Source organism: Lolium perenne, chromosome 1 (genome assembly GCF_019359855.2).
Source record: "Lolium perenne isolate Kyuss_39 chromosome 1, Kyuss_2.0, whole genome shotgun sequence".
Classification (NCBI taxonomy): domain Eukaryota; kingdom Viridiplantae; phylum Streptophyta; class Magnoliopsida; order Poales; family Poaceae; genus Lolium; species Lolium perenne.
The window spans coordinates 252,729,950-252,754,513 of NC_067244.2; positions in this window are offsets into that span (position 1 = coordinate 252,729,950).

Genomic DNA, 24,564 nt, shown 5'->3' on the forward strand with positions numbered 1-24,564 from the left:
TGTCTTATTGGAGACGGGACGGTCTAATTTCTCTGCACCTTTTTTTGAACACTTGTCAGGAGGATTAGACTACATGTGGTATTGTCTACCCCCTTATGGACGGTCTGGTGGAATTTTGGTAGGCGCTAATATAGTCTATCACGTCCAAGAAGTGGAGACTGGTGACTTTTGTGTTAAGCTTTTTGTAAAATTAAAGGTTGATGGTTTTGAGTGGATTGTAATGGGCGTGTATGGGGCAGCCCAAGATGCGCTCAACCAGATTTCCTTGCGGAGTTAATGCGTATTTGCGATACTGTGACTCTTCCTACGTTGGTAGGAGGAGATTTCAATATCATAAGACGATAAGAAGAAAAAATAAATAATTTTAATGCTCGCCAGCCTTTTTTGTTTATTGCCATCATTGAGAATCTTGATCTAAGAGAGATCAATCTCTCTAGTTGGCAGTTCAGATGGGCTAGTAGAAGAGAGAATCCAACCTATGAAAAGTTAGACCATGTTCTAGCTAATGTAGAGTGGGAATATAAATTTCCATTGGTGTCGGTGCGTGCTCTGACTCGTGCGGGGTCTGATCACACACCACTTATTAATTCAGGAGTCTCGGCTCACCTGGGTAATAAGAATCATTTCTATTTTGAACTATCGTGGATGCGCCAAGAACATTTTTATGAGATGATAAAAATTAATGGAACTCTTTTCGATCGGGAAGCTCTCATGTTGAAAGATGGCAAAATAAAATGAGGCATCTAAGACAGTTTTTGCGTGGTTGGGCTAAGAACTTAAGTGGCGTCTATAAGAAGGAAAAAAAGCAACTTATCATTATTATAGATGAACTCTAAAATCTGAATCAACTCCTCTTAGTGTCGCCGAGAGGGCGGCAAAAAAAGAGGCTGATGCTAGCTTAGCTAAACTAAGGCGTGATGAAGAGACCAAATGGGCTCAGGGCGCTGAGGTAAAACACATCCAAGAAGGGAGAAATAATACGAAATATTTTCACCTGATTGCTAATGGAAAGCATCGGGAAAAGGATTTTCCAGCTAGAACAAGATGAAGGTACTATAGTGGGTCAAGAAAACCTTAAAGTTTTTATAACTGAGTACTATAAAAAATTATTTGGTGCACCGGTACCAAGCTATTTCAGCATGAGAGAAGAAGTCACTCATGATATTGCTCAGTTATCTGAGGAGGAGAGTACTATTCTCACATCACCTTTCACGGAAGAGGAGGTGTTAGGAGCAATCTCTCAAATGGAGCACAATAAAGCCCTAGGACCTGATGGGTTTCCTGCGGAGTTTTATCAACAAAAAAAAGATGTTATTATAATTGAATTGATGGCACTCTTTTTGCAATTACAGAATGAGAACTTACCTTTATATAAGTTGAACTTTGAGGTTATCAGGCTCTTGCCTAAGAAGGAATATGAGAGTAGAATTGAGCAATATAGACCCATTTGTCTACTTAATGTTTGTTTCAAAGTTTTTAGTGAAGTCAAAAACACTAACCAGTGATGTTTCCTGCCAAACAAAATTAGAACCGTAGGAGGGGGAATTGTTTAGAAAATCCCCTAAAACATTATAAACCATTGAAATAACATTATATAAGATACAAATATGCGGTAATATGATGCAATATAGTGCAAAGTTCATCTATGCATTTTACATGCATCAGTTCGGTATCATCTACTTGTTCTAAATATTTTGATATGTTTTTTCGTGCATCCTACTAATATCATGGCAGGCCACGTCCTGCCACAGTAATATATCTTCTAAAAATGAAAAGATAAGAAAAGGAAGTTTCATCGTTACTTGTCACAAGATAAATTTTCTGTTCTTCACGTAGACTACAAAAAATACCATTTTTCGTGAAACTTAACGAACACACATATATTACGGAGGTGTACATGTAAATTTTTATCAAATTTTTTGTTGAATATGACCCGAAATCTATTTACCTGTTGTACTATGGAAGGAGTCCTAACGGACTATGGCATACCAAACGTGCTAGACGTAGCACATTACAGCTCTATTTCGTGTCCGCCAAGAAAGAGAGTTGTCCGCCCCTATATATAGTCCCAGGTAGTCATAGAATAGATGAGAGAAAGATACACCATATTGATAGCACGTAGAGGGTCTGTCCTCTCGTGTATTGTAATACTCCTCCAATTATAGTGATACGCCACCGTGCGTTCCGTGGTTTTTTCCCGTTTGGGTTTTCCACGTAAAAATTTGTGTTCTTGTTCTTGTTTGATCTACTTTTATTTGCGCGGTTTTATAACAAGTGGTATCAGAGCACAAGGTTTCAAGATCGATCCGCTGCCCCAAGAGACTTCTCCGTTGTGCTCCTGGGGCAACACCGCGTGTTTGGATCAGCAGCCGCAGTCTTGCGGTATCATGCAGCTTCACCAAAGTTAGAGCCACGGTTCTGTTTTCTTCAGATTCAGATCGCAATTTTCATCGGCGTTTCTTGTGCCGCCTCCTGTGATGCAAACCGTGTTTGCCGAGATCAAGAGAAGATGCATCACCGTTCCGCGATTCAGTTACCGAGTCTGGTATGACGTTCCGATCCGATTTCGTGCGGCCTTACTCCAGTTTGCTTCCGTCTAATTCTACCGCCGCGCGTGGATCAAGGTGTACCAGATCGATTAAGCTGTATGACCGTGCGTGCGTTTGGCCATCCATCTTTCTGCATATGTATCCCGTTCACTGTTGGCCTTTTTTTTTGTTGCCTCCTCCTGCTAAGTATTTTATTCAGGGTTGTACCAGATTGACTGAAGCTGTACGTGCGTTTTCATCGGAGGATTACCAGATTGGTTCAAAGTACACGCACAAGAAGGCAAGAAGCAGCTCGGTTCAAGTTCCTGAGGCGAGGTATCAAATCCGATTCTGCTAATTCACGTGAAGACCATCTGTATGTTCAGATTCTTTTCAATCTCCGTATATGTCCACACACGGCGAAGTTACTTCCAGGTGCTATCTATTTTAGTTTTCTGCTCTGCAGTTTTAATTCTACTCAGAATTTTTCTCTGGCTTGTACTACTTGTGTACATTGATTTATCGACTCATGGCTTCCATGAAGTACGATCTTCAGTTGTTCGATTGTGATACAAGATTTTCCCTATGGCAAGTCGAGATGCGAGCGTTGTTGGCGCAAGCCGATTATGAGGATGCACCGGATAGTTTTGAAAATAAGTGTTTTGCTGTTTGGACTTACAAGGAGAAAAGAAAGAATTCCCGCGCCACCTACGATCGATGATTTGCCGCTGGTATGATTATCGTTTTATAGTTTTCAGTTCAAGGTGGAGTTTGGTGAATTGCCTGCCGGGAGATATGATGGATGCAAGTTTAGATGTTATGTTGCTGCAATTAAATGAACACAATTGCAAACAGAGCTTGGCTCTGGTGGTTAGGTCCCTTGTGGTGGAACCAGCCCACCCAGGTTCAAGTCCTAGACTTGGCATGGGTGTTTGCATTTACCTGGATTTATTTCAGGATTTAACCGGCGCTATGCTTTCAGTGGTAGGTGACGTGCCCGTCAACAGCGAGGCGCCAGTGGTGACTTCGTCAACCTCAAGATATGCCGGCTCAGTCCCTCGGAGGTGCTCATAGGGGTAGGGTGTGCGTGCGTGTGTTCATAGGGGTGTTTGTACGTGCGTGTTTGTGAGCGTCTGCGTTGTACTGTGTTCTCAAAAAAAGAATTAAATGAACACAATTAAAGAAAAAAAATATGGAGGAGGTAATTTTTATGCCTGTTGGTAGCCAGCATTATACTCTTTGCTCTCCGAGTTTTTGCTGTTATGCATGTGAAGGTTTTGCTCTGTTACCTAAGTTCGTGATGAGGATTATTTGAGGTGCAAGAAGGAGATTGATTTCTGCTAGATACTACAACATTTAGTACTGTAAGTTTCAGTGCAATTCAGTTGTCTTTGCTCTTTCAAGAGGGGTCTATTGCAGAGTTGAAGCTCGATTGCATGTTAAGGTTCCTTTATCCGACAGTTGTTCTACATAGACAGTTTTGACCATGTCATGGATTTTTCATTAACCTTTAAGTCGGCAGTTTTTGGTGTACGTGATTCCCTTCGTACCATATGCTATTATATGAGTATTTTTGCCGAGGTTTGTGCTTCTGTTTGTAGCACGTTCAGATTCCATGAGATGAGTTCTTCACAATGTTATGTGCACCGAGATGTTGCACTATGAGCTATGCGCTCGTTCAGGCACCACAGGAGATATGATGACTTATGTCATTTGATGATTGAGCAGTTTCAGTTTTCTTTGAGGTCAGTGGCACAGACTCAGACTTGTGTTGGGTTCTATTGGAGATCCAAGTTCGTTTGTCTGCTTTGTTGATAGCTGTGTTGTTTTCCGGATGACTCAAGATTAATTTGCTCAATTTGACTTCATGAGAAGTTTATTAGTCCTATGGACGTTTCAAGGCACAAGGTTTACTTGTGATGACTTTAGTTGAGGAGTTGAATGCTATCTATGACTGTTGCAAGGGATTTCGGTTCAAGGTGGAGATTGTTGAATATGACCCGAAATCTATTTACCTGTTGTACTATGGAAGGAGTCCTAACGGACTATGGCATACCAAACGTGCTAGACGTAGCACATTACAGCTCTATTTCGTGTCCGCCAAGAAAGAGAGTTGTCCGCCCCTATATATAGTCCCAGGTAGTCATAGAATAGATGAGAGAAAGATACACCATATTGATAGCACGTAGAGGGTCTGTCCTCTCGTGTATTGTAATACTCCTCCAATTATAGTGATACGCCACCGTGCGTTCCGTGGTTTTTTCCCGTTTGGGTTTTCCACGTAAAAATCTGTGTTCTTGTTCTTGTTTGATCTACTTTTATTGCGCGGTTTTATAACATTTTTGGATAGAGATTTCTTGCACCCGAGCATCAGTGATCCTGCCATGTTTTTTTTTTGTGAGCCACTAGTTTTGGTATGGAGACCTGTGCCAAAGTAAGTTTCATTGAATACATTGTGCTGGAAAATGAGAAATACCAGAAGGTTTGTACGCAGTAACAGTGGTTCGCAGCAGGTAGGTGGGACATATGGCCAGCCGCAATGATATGCGTCGCACATGCTCTTCATGTGTCAGGGCGCCATTTACTCACTCAATGGTAACCTCATTGTTGGCAGGTCACAATGAAGTACCTCCGTGTGCACTGCACCTCCACTTTCTTTTTACGGAGTACAAATTTCAGTTCACAAACCGAATCATGTAAATCCTGTCATGAAAAAAAACAATAATTTTCTTGGCCAGACAATGATTATCCCAAATTGAAACAAATTAAATTTGATAGAAATAAAATAAACAGCATGTTCACCGGTTCACGCCCAACATTCATATGATACAGCTAAATTCAAAAAATAAATTGAGGCAAAACTTTGATCATGAACACAATTTTTTATTTACTTACCAATTTTAGCTCGTAGGCAAAAAAGAAAAGAAGACAATCTGCTTCATATAGGCAGGTAATGAAGCAACTGCTGACTTCATTAGCTGATTCAGAGGCTAATCCTGAAGCAATTAACAATGCCCACTCACTAAGTAAAAATACTAGTATTAACTATGTCTACTTAATGTAAACAAAACGTAATTAGCCGTGATTTTGCACATCAAACACTATTGATCGAGCACGAGGCTACCAGGTAACCATGAGCTAGGAACAGCTAGTCTAGACAAAAAAAAAAAGCTAGTCTAGATTGGCCGAATGTAAGACAGTGTTGTGCACTCATGGGGCTGGGCGGTTGGCAGCACCGCAGCATGCTGCCGCTGCACTCACAGTGTCATTGCATTAAATGAACCCTCAAAAAATACTGAGCCATACCTTCAGATATACATCACACAAACATGACCACATGAAAATGACGTAGCTCCGTGTACAGTCAGAATGCAACCAGCTGGATGAACAGATAGGGAAAACGGACGTTGTAGGAAACTCCACATGGTCGGGAGCACTGGTGCTCGTGTCTCAATAGCACTTTTCGCAAAAAAGTTAACACTTAGAAATATATTTTTATGGTAGAGGGTCATACGCACCTAAGAACCGAATTAAGTTTCTGATATAGGTATGCATTAATACATGAGATACTTTGGCTAGGAATGCGTACCATATCAGCAGGAACCCCCTTCATCGATGCATCGATGCGTTGCCGAATGTGCATATAAGCGTTCGTAACATCTACACCAATGGATTTAATATGTGTTGCCGTTGGTGGCGTTGCAAGGGTCTACAACACTACATATACATGCGTTGGTAACGGACATGAAGAAGCGTTGTAAGACATCAACGTATATAGTTGAGCCTAACAACACTTTATATGCGTTGGTGGTCACCCGTCATAAATGAATATCTCGAACAATTAATGATAATTTATATCTATACCTAATAATAAAGGGAAAAGCGTTTCCTTGGTTTGGTCCGTTGTTTCCGTCGTCCCTTGCTGCTTCGTTTCGTCCGTGGTGTTAGAATCCAGGAAATATACAATCGAACGATCTAAGCGCTGTCCTACCTATACGTCTAGAAGTCGGTAACATAGTACCGATCCAAAACTCCTCTAGAAACTGCCCAGGTATCAGGTCTTGCGTGCTATATATATTACCGGCGTCCCTTCCCACAGCTGGTCACATCGTACCAGAAAAAAGACGGATCGATTAGTTTGATCTCTAGCTCAAATAGCTCTAGGCTGAATCGATTAATTCTTTCGTCGGGAGCTTGGTATCACGTCCATGGCAGCGTGCTACAAGTAAGACCTATAGCATCAGTCGTCGCCCTACCACGATGGCGGCCAAGCCAGAAGTAGGCCAGCAGCATATATATGCACTTGCGTCTTGCAGGACCGCTGCTAGAACGTCTGATGAGATCGTGCTACAAATCGGGCTTATCGCAACTGTCCTTGCCCTGCAGCGATGGCGGCCAAGCCATCAGCAACATATGAGCCAAAAACTGATCCGACTATCAATCCACGTAAGTGCAGAGTCATCGGCCACCTCCTCGGACTATGGAGCTCCACGCCAGCCAGTAGCGACGAACGACGGCTCCGTCATTGGCAGAACCGCAGGAGCAACGGAACAGCTCGCCGTGGACCCCCTGCTCCCGAAATCCTGGACGTCCGGCGGCCAAGCCCCATCCCCGATCGATGCCTTGGTTTTGCCCGCACGGACTAGCTCGCCGCGCGCCCGACGGAGCTCCGGCCACGTACTCCTTGCTTTGCTACTGACGCCGCCGCGAGCTTCACCATTGATGCCACCATGCGGACGAGCGGCTGGGGGAGTAGGCGGACGACGTCAACCATGGGAAACTCACGAGAACATCGTCTCCGGTGGCTGCCCAGGCGGACTACGTCCGCGCGTCTTATGCCGATCCAAGGAGGGCAAGGCGCAAGAAGCAGCCAAGTCCCTGGCCAAGGATAGAAGTGGCCACGATTGCAAACTGGAAAACCCATACCAAATCAGCATTGGTGGTGCTGTCACGGTAAACACAAGAGTGCGGTGGCGATTAGCTGATGTGGTGGTGGCAACCGTGCCATATGTTTCTTTGGTTTTCTATTTATTTCTTTGATTTTCTCTGCGTCCGATTTTGGTATGTGCATTAGCTACACAACTTGACCTGGTTGTGCTGCACTAGCAGCACCAGCGGTGACCTCCATATCGAGTTTTTTGCGGTGGTTGAAGCTGACGTAGAAGCAAGACATAAGACATTCAGATAGACTAAGAGAGTAAATAATATCGAGATAAATTGATTTCCTATGAGGTGTGAGAAGATAGGAAAGACGATGTGGTGCAGAAAAAAGATGAACCGATTGATTCCATCCAGCAGCTATTAACTGCAATGGACACTTTGGGTTCTTGTGTAAGTATGATATTGTTAGAAAGCGCACCCACCTAACCTGGGATTTGTATCTGTAGTAACAATTTTATTAAGCCGACATATAGTTCAAGTAAAAACTTTAACATAAATTTGATCAAAAAACATTATATATATGTCATGAAAATTATAATATCAGATCCGTGTTTAAAAACCTATCCATTAGTATATCTTTATGACATGTAATTTATATTTGTTAACCAAATAGTAAAACTTTTATGACATATATAGTTTATAGTTGTTGACAAAATTTATAATAAACTTTTTAAATTATGAGGTGTCCGTATAATTGACAGGGAAGGACATACAAATATTTACACCGAAAAGTATATTTAGTGTTTAAAAGGTGAGAAATTCAGTCTACATAAAAGAATTATACCTGACTTAGATGTCACAAAATTATCTATATTTATATGTATTTTTACACCAAAACAAGTATACATAAATTTGTGACAATTAACTAGGGAAAAAAAGTACTCCCTCCGTCCATAAATAGATGCCCGAGGTTTGTCTGAATCTGGATGTATCTAGACACTAAATAGCGTCTAGATACATTCAGATTTAGACAAATCTCAGACGTCTATTTATGGACAGATGTAGTAGGAAAAACGACATAAAAAATCTAAGTCGTTACCAAAGATGAAAGTGTTCAAGCTACATTAGTTATGCACAAGTGATATTATAAATTCTGGAAGAATTAGAGGTATGAGTTTTCACTAGCCACGCTTTTCTCCCGATGCAACGCACGGACAAATTTCCTAGTATTTCCTATAACAATCAGTTTTTCAATGTTGAGAGTGCACACGAGACAATATAGAAAACAGAATGATCCAATACATTAAATTAACTTTGTAGCTTTACAAAAAAACATGACCACATGAAAATGACATAGCTCTGGTAGTAGCACTACTCTCAAACTATCTGGTAGGAGCACTAATCTCGAACTTGCTCTCAGAATCCCAGTCATACGTCATCCATATTTTTATTGGAATCTACACAACAACACAAACTGAAATACTTTGTACTAAATCCTCCTGCATGAACACTTCTCTGAGTTACTTACCTACTCTGAATAGTGATCCCAAAACAGCCTCAAGAAAGCAAGAACTCTTTCAGTTCTATACAATATCTCTTTATGGCAGCATATTCTTGCAATTCAACTTCAATCCTAATCCTATTAATCGTCCCAGCCTGGCGTACTTGTTGAGAAGAGCTTGCTCGGGAGTGCAATCTAACTTACACAAAGTAGCTTACTGCATACGTTCTTTTGACTAAACCTGTTGTCATTCATATATTAAAGATTAAATGCATACCACATATAGAGTAAAATATCTAGCGTAGTTTATGACTAGGCATCCAGCTATATTCACGCATAAATAAAACAAAAACATTATTTCTCCTCACATTTTGTATATAATTCAACATTTTTTAAAAATAAACAACATGAACTGATGCAAGAACACTACAGGAATCGTAGCTGACGCCGACGGCCGGCTGCCCTCGGCGTAGCCACGCCTGGCCCTCGGCGTAGGCTACACCCACGGCAGCCCTCGGCGTACCTCATCGGCGTCCAGGTCCCTCGGCGTACGCAGCCACGCTGTCGGCGTACGGCTGGCCCTCGGCGTAGGCGCCATACGCCGATGCACGTCTACCCCTCGGCATACGTGCCCTCGGCACAACATCCTGTCGCGCCGTCGCCGTTAACGGAGGGCCGGAGACGCCGACGGCCTGGCCCTCAGCATAGGGAAGGGCTCCTGCGAGAGAAGAGGCGACGTGGTGCGACCTAGCGCGGCGACGTGGCGCGAGCTGGTGCAATCAGCTGGGCGTCTACGCCGAGGGCAACCCCCTCGGCATAGGGCAGCTCCTCCTGGCGACGAGCGGGCCACGTGGCGCGCGCTGGTGCAGCGGTCTACGCCGAGGGCAACCCCCTCGGCATAGACCTGACCATATGGTCTATGACAGGGTCTATGCCGACGACATTGCCCTCGGCGTAGGCCTGCCATATTTTTTTTTCCTGTGTTCAGCCAAAATCCTGTTCCAATTCAATTGCAATTCAATTCAGCAGGTCCAATTCATCCAAATTCATCCAAAATCGACCAAATTCGTCATAATTCACCAAAATAGCATATAATTCACATAGTAGCATACATGGTGCACATAGTAGCATACAAGAGGAGAGCGGAGAGTGCCATGTCATCCAAATACATAGTAGTAGGTAGCAAGCAAGAAGCCCGGTGCCGACTAGCGAAGGAAGGACCCGGGCGGGGTGTGTCCACCCTCATCGTTGGCGAAACGAGCAGCCCGGGGTTGAGCTCCGGTAGAAGCTGCAGAAGAACTACCTGGAGAAGGACCGGGAGTACGCCCAGGAGAAGTCGACGGAGAGGCACCGGGAGTAGTCCCAGGAGTAGTCGACGGAGAGGCACCAGCAGAACGCCCAGGAGACCGACCACCTTCATGAACCGGTGTGACCTCACGCCCACCCTGCGAGGCCTGGTTCCCGGGGCATCCCGTTCCCTACATGTTCCCTACATGTTAGCAACTTGCGATGCAAACGGAAGTGGTAACTACGGGTTTGGCAAAGAACTTACCGGTGTGGATCCGTAGTAAGTCAGTGCAAAAGTTGCCCTCGATGGCATGATAGGCATGTCCCCCGCCATGGGAACGGGGTCCGGTGGCGGTGTACCAATAGACAAAGCAGTCATCAGTGCCTGCAAGATAGGTTACAAGTCAGGCTTTGCAGAAATAAAGCATCAAACTGAGACTTGTCATCTACTTGCGAGAAGAAACACTACTAGGAAAAGGCCTAGCCGTAAGATTGACATCAGTGGCGCACCATGGTGGCCGTGCGCCACTACTACTTAGCAGTGGCGCACCAAAAAATGGTGGGCCACTGTTACAAATGTAGTAGTGGCGCACCTTGTTTGCGGTGCGCCATTGCTAAATACTGGCAGGAGGCCAGCTCCTACCCCAACCTAATAGTGGCGCACGTCGGAGTGGTGCGCCACTGCTACTTCGCTTACCTATGGCGCACGACATCGTGGTGCGCCACTGCTAGGAGGTGGCCAGGGCACCTTTAGAGATGAGGTCCTTAGCAATGGCGCACTGCCGTGGTGCGCCACTAGTAGCTATGGCGCACCACCAACAGGGTGCGCCACTGCTAAGTTGGGCAGGGGCGTGTGGTGTAGGTACCAGGTGAGCAGTGGCGCACCACATAGCAGTGCGCCATTGCTATCTCACCCTAGCAGTGGCGCATGGCTAGGTGGTGCGCCACTGCTAACCTGGGACCATTTCCTGCTTTTAACCCCTCCACTCACATGTGCCACCCACTTTCCCCAAACACTCTCCCACCAAATCTGGATCTGGTCGTGTTGCCCCTCCTTCCCACCTCATTTTCACCTCTTCATTCACCAAAATTAAGTTGGTAAACTTAATTTTCTTCATAGGTAAGTAATGGTGAAGCTTTCTTAGCTCAATACCCTACTCAATCTCAACTTTTTACCTCATCCAACACTCTAGGTCTCGCCGTATCGGTAACTTTGTTGGTTTTATGCTTTGTGTGTGACCGGTTCCGTTATGATCGTCTTGCACACACGTCACGTACACGTGTGTGTGTGCACATATGTTATGTGCGAAGCTCGATGATCATGTGTGTTGTGCGCATGCGCGAAAAGCGTCACGTGCATGTGTGTTGTATGCGAAGCCTCCGGATCCACATGTGTTGTATATGCGAAGCCTCCACACATGTGTTGCATGTGTTTTTGTTTGCAGGGATTTGAAATGCGATGGAGTTGCCAATATTTTGCCGAAACGTTGATTCATTTCCGTTTCGGCGAATGTTGGGTATACTACGCATATACATATGTCCTATTTTTAGGGAAGGTCATGCCAAAATTTTCTTTTGGTATGCTAAGATATCCATTTTCTCTATACCCGCAGGCGACCATGGTCCGCATGATGAGCGAAGGCGTTGTGGCTAGGTTTTTGAAAGCCGCGACAGCCGAGATGATTAGAAATAACCAAAAAGAGATAAGATGTCCGTGTCGAAGATGCAAGCTGACGAGCCTTATGGACCCTAAAGCCGATATGGTGCGGGACCACCTTCTCATGCGTGGTTTCATGGATGGCTATCGGTGGGAAGGCGACGAAGATGATTATGAATTTGTCCATGGGATTTCAACAACAAATAAGGATGGAGGTGATCAGGATGTAGAAGATCTCGGACATGATCAGGATGTAGAAGATCCCGGAGATGATCATGATCACAATGTAGGAGATCCTGGACCTGATGATGAGGAAGATCAAGATGGAGGTCATCATGACGATCATGAAGATGAAGACGATCTACCATCATCGATGGACTGGGTGCAGGACCCTTATCTTCAAGAGCTGCTTCTCAAGCAGACGAGTAACGCAAGAGCTGCCGCCCGAGAGAAAGCCAAGATGGATCAACTGGAGGTAGACGCGGTTACTCCATTGTATGAAGGATGCAGGCCGGAGGATACCCGCCTGAAAGTAACGCTCATGGCTCTGGAGATGAAGGTAAAGCACAGAATGACGGACACATCCTTCAACGACAACATGTTATTCTGGCAGGAACGTCTTCCCAAAGGTAACACGTGTCCGACTAGTATCGAGGAGGCCAAGAAAATCGTGTGTTCTCTGGATTTACCGCATGTGAAATACCATGTGTGCTTGAACGATTGCATCATTTATCGGAACGAGCACGCGGAGTGTACCATATGTCCGGTGTGCGGCGTCAGTCGGTACAAGAAGGGGAAGAAAGCTCCTCGGAAGGTGGTGTGGTACTTTCCGATCACTCCTCGTCTGCAGCGGTATTTCGCGGCCTAAGCAAGCAAAGCTAATGCGCTGGCACGCGGAGATGAGGAAGGGAGAAGATGACGCAGATGATCTGAAGAAAAAGAAAAAGGACAGGATGTTGAGACACCCTTCGGATGCTAGCCAGTGGAATGCGTTGAACCTCGAGTACCCAGAATTTGGGGACGATCCTAGGAACATAAGGCTGGGCGCGAGCACCGATGGAGTCAATCCGTTTGGCAGCCAGAGCAGCACGCATAGCACCTGGCCCGTGTTTGTGTGGATGTACAGCCTCCCCCCTGGTTGTGCATGAAGAGGAAGTACATTCAAATGAGTATGCTAATTGAAGGGCCGAAACAACCAGGGAACGACATCAATCTGTATATGGGGCTTCTGAAAGAGGAGCTAGCCACACTATGGGACGCGCCTGCCAACATGTGGGACGCCGCCGCAGAAGAATATTTCCCTATGAGAGCCGCGTTGCTCACGACGGTGCACGACTTTCTCGGTTACGGATATGTCGCGGGGCAGGTGGTCCACGGATTCAATGCATGCGTCAGGTGCATGGACGACACAACGTACCGCCAGATAGATAGAGATCCTGGGTCCTCGAAAACGGTGTTCATGGGACATCGAAGGTGGCTTCGCGAGGACGACCCATGGAGGAAACGCAAGGATCTGTTCGATGGTCAAGACGAACCACGAAGACGGCCACGTATGAGAAGCGGCGAGCAAATAGACGAGCTATTGAAAAATTGGAAAGAGTGCCCACCGCCGGGAAAGAAGCGAAAGGCGCCGGAGCCGCTGCTTAAGGTATGGAAGACGATGTCTGTTTTCTGGGACTTGCCGTACTGGAAGATCCTCCGTGTGCCTCACAGCCTTGATGTCATGCACATCATGAAGAACGTGTGCGAGAGTCTGCTTGGTACCCTCCTCAACATGCCAGAGAAGACCAAAGATGGGCCGAAAGCAAGGTACGACTTGCAATCAATTGGGATCAGGGAGGAGCTTCACGCGGGACGCCCTAATGATGATGATGATGATGATGACGATGAAGATGATGAGGCGGAGGACACGCAAAGTCGTCGCAAGGGCAAAAAGGCCAAAAAGATCGAATATTACTGCCCCCCCGCGTGCTTCACTCTAAGTCAGAAGGAGATCGAGCAGTTTTTCGACTGTCTCCTAGGAGTAAAACTTCCTTACGGTTACGCGGGGAAGATAAGCAGGTACCTAGACAAAGCGAAGCAGAGGTTCAGCGGGATGAAGTCTCACGACTGTCACGTGCTGATGACGCAGATACTTCCGGTTGCAATCCGTGGGATCATGGACGCGCACGTCCGTGAAACGCTTTTTGGCCTATGCAACTTTTTCGACGTCATCTCTCAGAAGTCTGTTGGCGTGAGGCAACTTAGAAGGCTACATGAAGAGATCGTGGTGATACTGTGCGAGCTTGAGATGTACTTCCCGCCCGCATACTTCGACGTTATGGTGCATCTGCTGGTACATATCGTGGAGGATATCATCCAACTGGGGCCGACGTTCCTGCACAGCATGATGCCGTTCGAAAGGATGAATGGTGTCATCAAAGGGTACGTTCGCAACAGGGCACGTCCAGACGGAAGCATAGCCAAGGGCTTTCTGACCGAAGAGTGCATCTCCTTCTGCACGAGTTATCTAGAAATCGAGAATCCTGTCGGTCTGCCCGTAAACAGGCACCTCGGGAAGCTCGCTGGATGGGGTCACCGCGAGGGTAGCCGCGAAATGCATGTCGACTTCAAGGGTCGAATCGCCGACTTTGAAAGAGCAAACCTAGTCGCGCTACAACACATAGACGCAGTGGATCCTTGGGTGGTAGAGCACAAAACCTTCATCGCCACGACGTACAATGATCAGGGCCAACAGAGGACGGACAGAGATATAATCAAAGAGCACAACTCAACCTTCACGCGGTGGTTCAAGGACAAGATGCTGACGTACCCTATAGACGAGGATTCTTCTGCGGAAGAAAAACTCATCTTCGCCTTGTCACAGGGCGCCGAACACAACCTGATGACATTTCAGGCGTACGATATCAACGGCTACACATTCTACACCGAGGAAAAGGACATGAAGAGCAATTATCAGAACTCCGGGGTAACGATGGAGTCCTACACCGGTGACATCAAGCAGAGATACTACGGAAAGATCGAGGAGATCTGGGAGCTGAGCTACGCCGGAGAGAATGTGCCGATGTTCCGTGTCAGGTGGGCCAAGAACGTCGTAAAAGAAGACCGACATTTCACCACCATGGTTATACCCGAAGCCAAATCCAAGACAGCCGGCGCAAAGGTCACCGCGAAATATGAGCCATGGGTACTAGCTTCCCAAGTGGACCAATGCTTCTTCATTACCGACCCGCAAAAGCCCAGCCGTGTTGTCGTGAGGAGAGGCAAAAGGAGCATCATCGGAATGGATGGAGCCGCCAACGAGCTAGACTTTGACCAGTACGGCGATCCGAAGATGGAAGATGACGACGATGATGATGAAGAACCATACACAACAAGAAGAAGCAGGACCACCCTACCTAAAGGCCGTCCATTCAAGAGAAGAAGTCTAGGAGTTCCGGGGCTAAATTATTCAACCGCGAGAAAGAAGGGCAAGAAGATTGTGAAAAGATAATTATGTATCATTTTCTTGTATGAATAATGGATGTCATATTGTTAATCTACACATTGTACCGATCAAAATAGACATATTATTTATATTTTTGGATATTTTCTAGATTCTATAGTATTTTAAATATTCTACATAATTATAATTATTTATGCCTTTTATGTTCGTGTATTATGCTATTTATTATAGTATTAAATCAATTTAAAAAAAAGGAAAAAAAATTGGGGCCGCCAGGGTTCGAACCTGGCCGGCCAGGGTTAACCAAACAGGGGACAGATAGCTAGCCACTGCGGTACGGTGCGGATCTTGTCAACAGTACGAGCCAAATTCTTTTTGACCCTATCCTAAAGTCGTAGTGGCGCACCCGTAGTGGTGCGCCATTGCTAAGCGTCACTGTGGCGCACCCCTAGCAGTGCGCCATTGCTTAGGGGGGGTCGGGGACTTAGCCAAATCCCGACCATCTCTTCTTCTCCCCATCCCCATTCCCCATTCCCCAATCGATCCTCTCCGACGACGGCGGCCTCCTCTCCGACGCCACCTCCCCGGCGACACGAGCGACGCCCTCACCACCCCGGCGACGCCCTCCTCTCCTCGCCACCCAGGCCCGACCAGATCCCACCCCTCCCCTGAACTGAACTCCCGACCGCAGTCATCGGGCGACAGAGAGGCTCCCCTCCCGGCGGCGACAGGTACCTCCTCCCTCTTCCCTGCGTCTCCCTCCGCCTGCTGTCTTCTTTTTCGGGGCCTCCCTCTTTCCCGTCCTCCCCTTCCCTCCTTCACCCCTTCCCCCTGGCCGCCCCTCCCTGCCATGACCCAACCCTAACCCTAGAACTGCGGCTCGGGAGATGGTTTAACGGCGGCGGGAGGTGGTTCAACAGCGGCGGAAGGTGGGCGAACGACGGGACTAGGGGAGCCCGGTGCCCTCTCCCATGGACGTCGCAAAAATTCTGCCCGCCGCAAGACCTTCACCGCCATGGACGTCGTCTACGCCCTCAAGCGCCAGGGACGCACCCTCTACGGCTTCGGAGGCTGAGCTCGGGAGTTCTCTTTAGCTGGGTTGGCCTGCGCCTAGAGCTGCTAGGCTTTCGATTTGGTTGCGTGAATGTAGTCTGTAGCGGAAATTATTGCATATGGATCGATGGATGGATGAATGAATGAATTTGGTGTTGCTGGATAATTGATTCCGTGTCAACTGTGCTTGTGTAGAAATATTTGTTCCTCAACTTTGCTTGTTTTCATCCTTCAGATACATTATTACTTTGTGGATTGTTGTCTGGAATATGAAGTTACTTTGTCACAACCTGTAAATCTGAATCACCAATTTACAGCTAGCGTGGATTGCAAATGACAATAATTTTTACAATCATCTGCCTCATCATTGTTATTCCACTGGCTGTCATTCTTTCTAACTGAAGATGTCCTGAAATCGTAATTTATTCTTTTGTTTCACTGTTGTAATTGCATCTTACAAACTAATAACTCGTGAAAACTATTTTAAGTGCTTGCTGAACATTGCTTGCTGAACATTGGCATACTGAACATTGTGTGAAAAAAGGGAAAATTGGCATACTGAACATTGCTTGATGCTATCTGATTCTGGCCATAGTCTGTAGTGTCATTTTCCTATGTAAAGTTTCCATTTATTTGATTCCTTTTTAATGCTGATTTTAATGCTGTTAGGTGTGTATGTTGCTGCTACTTCCTGGAACTTGAGCACCTGACCTGATCTTCCTCGACCCGGAGCAACGCCACCGTCCCTCTTCTTCCCCTGAGCGACGCCGCCGTCCCTCTTCTTCCTCTCCGCCGGCGACGCCTTGCGCTACCACCCCTCCCCTTCTTCCTCTCCGCCGGCGACGCCCTGCGCCCTGCACCAGATCCCACCGCGCAGGTACGTCCCCCTCGATTCACCTCCCCGCCGGCGGTCGCCTCCCCCCTCGATTCTCATCTGCTATTTAAGTTAAACAACTTACATGTGCTATTATTTTTCATATCTCTGTTTCCCTAAAGGTGAAAAAAAGAAAGCTTCTCTGTTTGAACTCCACAGTACCATGAACATTTTGTTTGTTTCCCTTGGATCTCTCTTTCTGCCGTAAGCAGTTAGTTTTTTTTAGCTTACTGGATGAAAGCTTGATGTTCTTGCTGCATATGTGTTTGCTAGCTTGCTACTGCTAGTTGCTATGTGCTTGCTACTTGCTAGTTGCTAGGTTGTTAGTTGCTAGGTACCAATACTGTTAGCTTCCTCTTCGCCCCAATTCACCGACGCCTCTCTCCGTCGGGGCCTCTCTCCGCTCGCTGTTGCGCATCCTTCCCAGGTAGCCGCCGTGCTCCTCCCCTCCCCCTCCTCTGCTGCTGCTCGGTGCTCCCGCTCGAGCCGGTGCTACTCCTGCTGCTGCTTGTTGCTTGGTGGTGCTGCTTGGTGGTGCTGCTGCTTGATGCTGCTGTTAGGTGCTGCTGCTGTTAGGCTGTTAGGTGCTGAACTGAAATTCATATTAGGCTGTTAGTTGATCTGTCTACGAAAAATATGTTCCTTGTTAGCATGGTGAGGTGCTGCTAGGTGAGGTGCTGCTAGGTGCATTGGCTTAATTTGAAGGAAAAATATATAGATAAATGGCTATGTGCACCGACCAGTGAGCATTTCCTTCATAAAAAAAATAAAGAGCTACCCTTTTAGAGTGAAATCGGCCGAATCTAAACTAACTTGTTAGCAGTTTCATTTAGTTTAGGTGGCAGTAGCAAATTTAGGTTTAGGAAATTTAGGTTTAGGTGGCAGTAGCAAATTTAGGTTTAGGAAATTTAGGTTTAGGTGGCACTAGCTTAGGTTCATCCACTGCTGCTGCTACCTAGTTGCTCCTCAGTAGCTTAGGTTCATCCACTGTGCTATGTGCTTGCTTGTTGCTGCTCCTATGTGCTTGCTTGTTGCTGCTGCTATTTTGGGAAGTCTATGGTTTTCCCTTACAACATACTACTGCTGATTTAACTGCAAAATAATTAGTAATGAAGAAGAAGCATGGCACTATATTGACAGTAGGTTTAGTGGTTTGAAAATTTGGCTGATCAAAGAATTTCATGGTAAATATGTAGTAGGTTTAGCAGCTGAAAAATTTGAATGCACTAACCAATTTACCCAAAAATTCAAGATGAGGAGAAAGATGGTCAATATATTTCTCTGTTTAAGGTATTTTACATTGATATATCAAGCAGTATTGAGTGAATATATGACTCTGTTGTGTAATAAATAACATTACATTACGAAAATCCTGAATAGCTAATGATTATTGAACTTGTATTCCACTATAAGAAAATATGAGGAAAAGGTGAAACCATACTTGAATGTGGGTTTGTTCATATCTAGTATTTTTTGCTTGCTGCTGCTGCTAGGTTGCTAGGATGATTACTGCTGCTGCTAGGTTCTTGAAGTTCACATTTTATACTGGTTTGTTACTATTTTTCCATTCAAATGCATATAATTTGGGATCAGAGTGAAGGGTTGATGCTCACAGTGTTCATTTTGATGTTTACAGCACTAGTTGTTGCACACCGCCGCCGCCCTGACCTCCACGCGCACCTTGGAGCAGCAGCTGGAGAAGCACGCCGCGCCGCCCTCGACCGCTGACGCCACCGCAGAGGACCGCCGCCGCACTTGCAGACAGGTAGCTGCCATATTGTCATTCTTTCAGAGCCCTGGAACTTACCATATTGTCATTCATTTTCTTACCATATTGTCATTCTTTCACAGCCCTGGAACTTCAGCACCTGACCGTCGCTGCCATATCTTCCTCGACCCGGAGCAACACCTCGCCTCTCAGTGACTCCACGCGACTCATGGTGAGCATGCTGCTAGATGCTAGATGCTGCTTGTTGTTGATGCATGCTGCTAGCTAGTTGCTGCTGCTAGCTGTTGATGCATGCTGCTAGCTGCTGCTGCTACTAGCTGCTGCTAGCTTGCTGCTGCTTGCTGTTGATGCATGCTGCTATCTGCTGCTGCTACTAGCTGCTACTAGCTGCTGTTGTTGCTGCTGCTGCTTGCTGTTGATGCTGCTGGTGTATATGGTGTCATATTCTTGTGCATGTGCCAAGGTGCTCAGCTGGTGTATATGAGGAACAATTGTACATGTGCCATGGTGCTCAGCTGGTGTATATGGTGACATATTCTTGTGCAGGGATCGACAGAGTTGCCCATTATCGCCGAAATCTTGATTCATTTCCGTTTCGGCGAAAATGGGGCACTCATATGTACATAAATTAGCATAGGTTATGCCCAATTTTGTTAGTGGAATGGATCGTAATATGGTTCAAAAATGTAAACATGTAGGATGGCCGGTCCCGGTGGCCGGCGAGGCGTTCGAGGCCGCGGTCCTGGGTGCCGCCGGGGCCGGGGTGTAGGATAACGTTGCATAGAAAACAAAAATTTTCCTACCGCGAACACGCAATCCAAGCCAAGATGCAATCTAGAAGACGGTAGCAACGAGGGGGTATCGAGTCTCACCCTTGAAGAGATTCCAAAGCCTACAAGAGGAGGCTCTTGTTGCTGCGGTAGACGTTCACTTGCCGCTTGCAAAAGCGCGTAGAAGATCTTGATCACGATCGGTTCCGGCGCCACGAACGGGCAGCACCTCCGTACTCGGTCACACGTTCGGTTGTTGATGAAGACGACACCCACCTCCCGTTCCAGCGGGCAGCGGAAGTAGTAGCTCCTCTTGAATCCGACAGCACGACGGCGTGGTGTCGGTGGTGGTGGAGAAGTCCGGCGGAGCTTCGCTAAAGCTACGCGGGAGTTATGGAGGAGAGGGGGCGGCTAGGGTTTGGGAGGGGGTGGCCGGCCACTTCAAGGGGGGCGGCCAGCTTGTGGTCTTGGGGTGGCCGGCTGACGAGGGATCACCTCGGCAATGCCTACGTATTGTAGACTTGGGTTTTCGGGAAGAGCGACGATGGAGATTCCGGGGACGAGATTAGGCACACGACGTACCCAGCTTCGGGTCCCCTCGGTGGAGGATCCCTACGTGCTGCTAGCAATCCAGTATATGATCATAGATGTGTTTACATGGTGCCGCCGTAGGCGGAGCTATGCTGTCTATATTCTGTCTATCTGTTGTCCTCCCTACTTCGGGTGCCCTGGCTAGCTTTATATATGCAACCAGCCTAGGGTTTTACAAGAGTCCTAGTCGACTACTTCTTCGGGTTGCCTTGTTGGGCCTTCTCCATATTTGGTCTTCTCCATCTTGGGCCGAGCCGGGTATACTAATAATGGGTACCCGAAGGGTATGCCCATGTCAGTAGCCCCCGAGTTTATAGGGAAGTTGAAGACTTGCGTAGAAACTCCAAGCATAACCATCTCCGAAGTCGAAGAAAATACAAGGCGAGGTCCATGTCGTAGATCATGTGTAGCGTAGATGATGTCGACAATCTTTGAAATTTATCGGGTGCGCGGCAGCGCTCCCGATGGGAGTAGCCCCCGAGTCTATGGGCAAGTGCTTGCACTTGGGCATAGACTCATGTTGTACTACTCGATGAAGAACTTTAACTATATTTCTGGAGGATCTGATGAAATCTATGTGCTCCCGATGGGAGTAGGCTCCACTCGAGTCGTAGAATCGAGTTGAGCCTACAGACCTTAATTACCGTAGATGTTGTCGAAGTTATTTTTCTATCGGGTGCGCGACCAGCGCTCCCGATGGGAGTAGCCCCCGAGGCTACATCCAAGTGTTTGCACTTGGGTGTAGGCTCAACTTGCTTGTAATCGACACCACAATTTTTCCTCTTTCTTGTATCTTATCGGGAGGGTAAACAATACTCTCGATGAAAGTAGCCCCCGAGCCTATGAGCAGGTGCTTGCACCTAGGCATAGGCTCAAGTTGTACTACTCGATAAAGAACTTGGCACAGCCCCTCTTTTTATCGACTCCAGGCCATTGCTATTTTTATTTGACATCCATATCTATATTGTACAGGGATAATGGTAGTTGGGGCTAGTTCATCTGACGGATCAGGTACTAGTTAACTGCTCTAGTGGCAATCCGCAAAAACCTACTTCAAGATCACGTCCCCGGACATGATCTCGGGATACTGGTGTAAACTTCGACAGGTGCCGCTTAAGGTCTTACCATTCTGTCGAGTCCCAGTCATATTTATCGGGTACCTAACGCGTCCGTTAGGATTTTTCTTCGTATCTGTTGATACGGATAAAAGTAGCAGAGCGCAGTCTTTGGCGATGCCACGCCACACAGAACGGATCTGGGGTCTTACCTTCGCAGAGTTTTGCGGCATTCAGAGATTGTTCGCAACTTTGGCGCTCTGAGAATATTTTGACAAGTGCCTTGTTCGGCTGATACAATGACCCATTTTGCGGGTTCTTCTATATTTTTCTCTGGCGTGATGAGACAGCCGAATATATTGGGTTTTTCTATATTGTCGTCAGGTACATCGCCGATGCTCGAGTCAATGGACCCAAAGATTTGTCCACCCTCTTTTTTTTTTCTCCTCCTTTTTTTTTTTTTTTTTTTTTTGGGTTCCTCCTTGATGAAAATTTCGTCGAGTTCCTCCTTCAGGAAAATTTCTTCGGGTCCTCTTTGAGGACAATTCTTCGGGTCCTCTTTGAGGACAATTCTTCGGGTCCTTTTTGAGGACAATTCTTCGGGTCCTCTTTGAGGACAATTCTTCGGGTCCTTTTTGAGGACAATTCTTCGGGACCTCCTTGAGGATAATTTTTCGGGACCTCCTTGAAGATAATTTGTCGAGTTCTCCTTGAATAAAATTTCGTCGGGTTCTCTCAAGATTTCGTCGGGTACTCTTTTGAATTCGTCGGGTTCCCTCTTGAAGACAATTTCGTCGGGTACTCTTTTGATTTCGTCGGGTTCCTCCCTGAAGAAGATTTCGTCGGGTGCTTTTTTCAATTCGTCGGGTTCTCTTTTATATACTTTTAAATTTGCTTTCTCCTGCACAAATGAACAAACTTTTTCTATCTTTTCCTTGACTCTCTTTTTCGCATGCGGTGTCAGATGCTCAGATTCGATGATATGTAAAGTGAATATATGCCGTGCAGCCCCCGAGTGTCGGGTGCGACGAAAGTAAACGATAATCAACTTTGTGCAAAATATAAGAACACTTAGCTTTTTGGACACGACGAAGTCGATGCATGATGAAGTCTTCGAGTGCAACAAAAAAGTTGAGCGGAAGTAGAAACACCGAATTAGCGAAAGTGGATACCACCAATTTGTTGATGAAGAAATAGCCGAGCCCCCGAGCACTGCTGGGGTGATGTCATGATTGTTGCTTAGACACGGTACCACAATTATAACCCAGGGGAAAGTCACTGTCAAGCCCCCGAGTATTTAGCCATGATGTCGAAATAAATTGATGGAGTCACGGCGTCATATTTGGTGAAGCCATTTAAGATGAAGCTATAGACAATAATATACGAAGATGAATCCCATATGAAGTATTTGAGATGAATCCATATTGAAGATTACGCCATTAAATATAGAGTATATATTGAAGAGAAATCCGCCGATATCATAGAGGATGAATCCATTGGCCCGAAGAATCCAGTAATAATCATAGAAGATGAATCCGCTGATATCATAGAAGATGAATCCATTGATCCGCAGAAAATAGTTCTAGTAGTAATCCATAGAAAGTGAATCCATTGATATCAAAGAGGATGAGTCCATTGAACCGAAGAATCCAATAGTAAACATAGAAGATGAATCCATTGAGCCGAAGAAAATAATTCCAGTATTAAACATAGAAGATGAATCCATTGACCCGGAAACGCATCGGGTAATATTGTATAAGAGCGAACCAATAATAACCCGAAGAAGATAAATCAAGTAAGCCGAAGAAAATAAATCCATTGTGCCGAAGAAGATAAATCCACTAAGTCGAAGAAAGTAATTCCACTGAACCGGAGAAAATATATCCAGAGCCGAAGGAAAAGAAATTCACCAAGTAACCGAGTATATATGTGGTAACGAAGTAATGGTGCAGCCCCAGTGTTTGGGTGAATTTGCTGTAATATTGTAATGGCGCAGCCCCCGAGTATTTGGGTATGATGAAAGTAAATAGATAATTGAATCATGGAGGAAGAGGAAAACTTAGCTTTTTATCGGGTGCGGCGAAGCCAATGTGGGAGCACGTCATGCAGGTCGAGCGGCGGACACGGTCGATGTAGTCGCGTAGCGCCTGGCCGGAAGTAGTCGATGAAGATGACGTAGTTGATGTGGCGGATCCGCGATGGGTGAGCATCCGAATATATTGAGTCCGCAACATCGGGTCCAAGACAGGTAATCCCCAAGTGCAACCAGTGCACGATGGCGGGGCGCAGTCGACCGGGCAGAGCAGTCGAAGATTATTCCCTATCTGCACACATTTTACGGCACAAAAACTGCGCGCAAATAATAGTGCAAGCCGAAAAATATTTGGCAAAATAAATTTTGCAAGTAATTATTAATTAGAAATATAGCACCTGATAATATTTGTATCGGATGAAATCGGAGCGACGACTTCTGCATTGATATTTTTGTCACCGGTAATTTTGTATATCCATAGATGATGTTGGTGACTTGAGCGTTGAATCCTTCGGCTGCAACTTTGTTTACGCCGAGCGGCTAGAACTTGATCTTGCAAGCAATATATATGCATGGTTAGATCTGAATATACGTGATGATAGAGAAAATAGAAATTGAATAAGAAGAACCCATCAGCCTTTGACGCGTGACTGTAGAGATTTCCATTACAGGGAACAAGGTCACGTGGTGACGTGATCGGTAGATTAGATTATCATGACGACCTTGTTTAGGTACGACGTATGATATGTCGAGTCCGTGGAAGCAACTCGACAGGCCCAAACCGATACGATCTTGTCGAGCGCAGCCGCCGCCCAGAAGCTTTCTTCCGATCGATCTTCAAGGCGCGTAGCTGATGGTGTCGATGAGGGATCCCGCCCGGATGACAAAATCCAGCGTCGCGAGTCCCCACAGACGGCGCCAATTGACGAGGGATCACCTCGGCAATGCCTACGTATTGTAGACTTGGGTTTTCGGGAAGAGCGACGATGGAGATTCCGGGGACGAGATTAGGCACACGACGTACCCAGCTTCGGGTCCCCTCGGTGGAGGATCCCTACGTGCTGCTAGCAATCCAGTATATGATCATAGATGTGTTTACATGGTGCCGCCGTAGGCGGAGCTATGATGTCTATATTCTGTCTATCTGTTGTCCTCCCTACT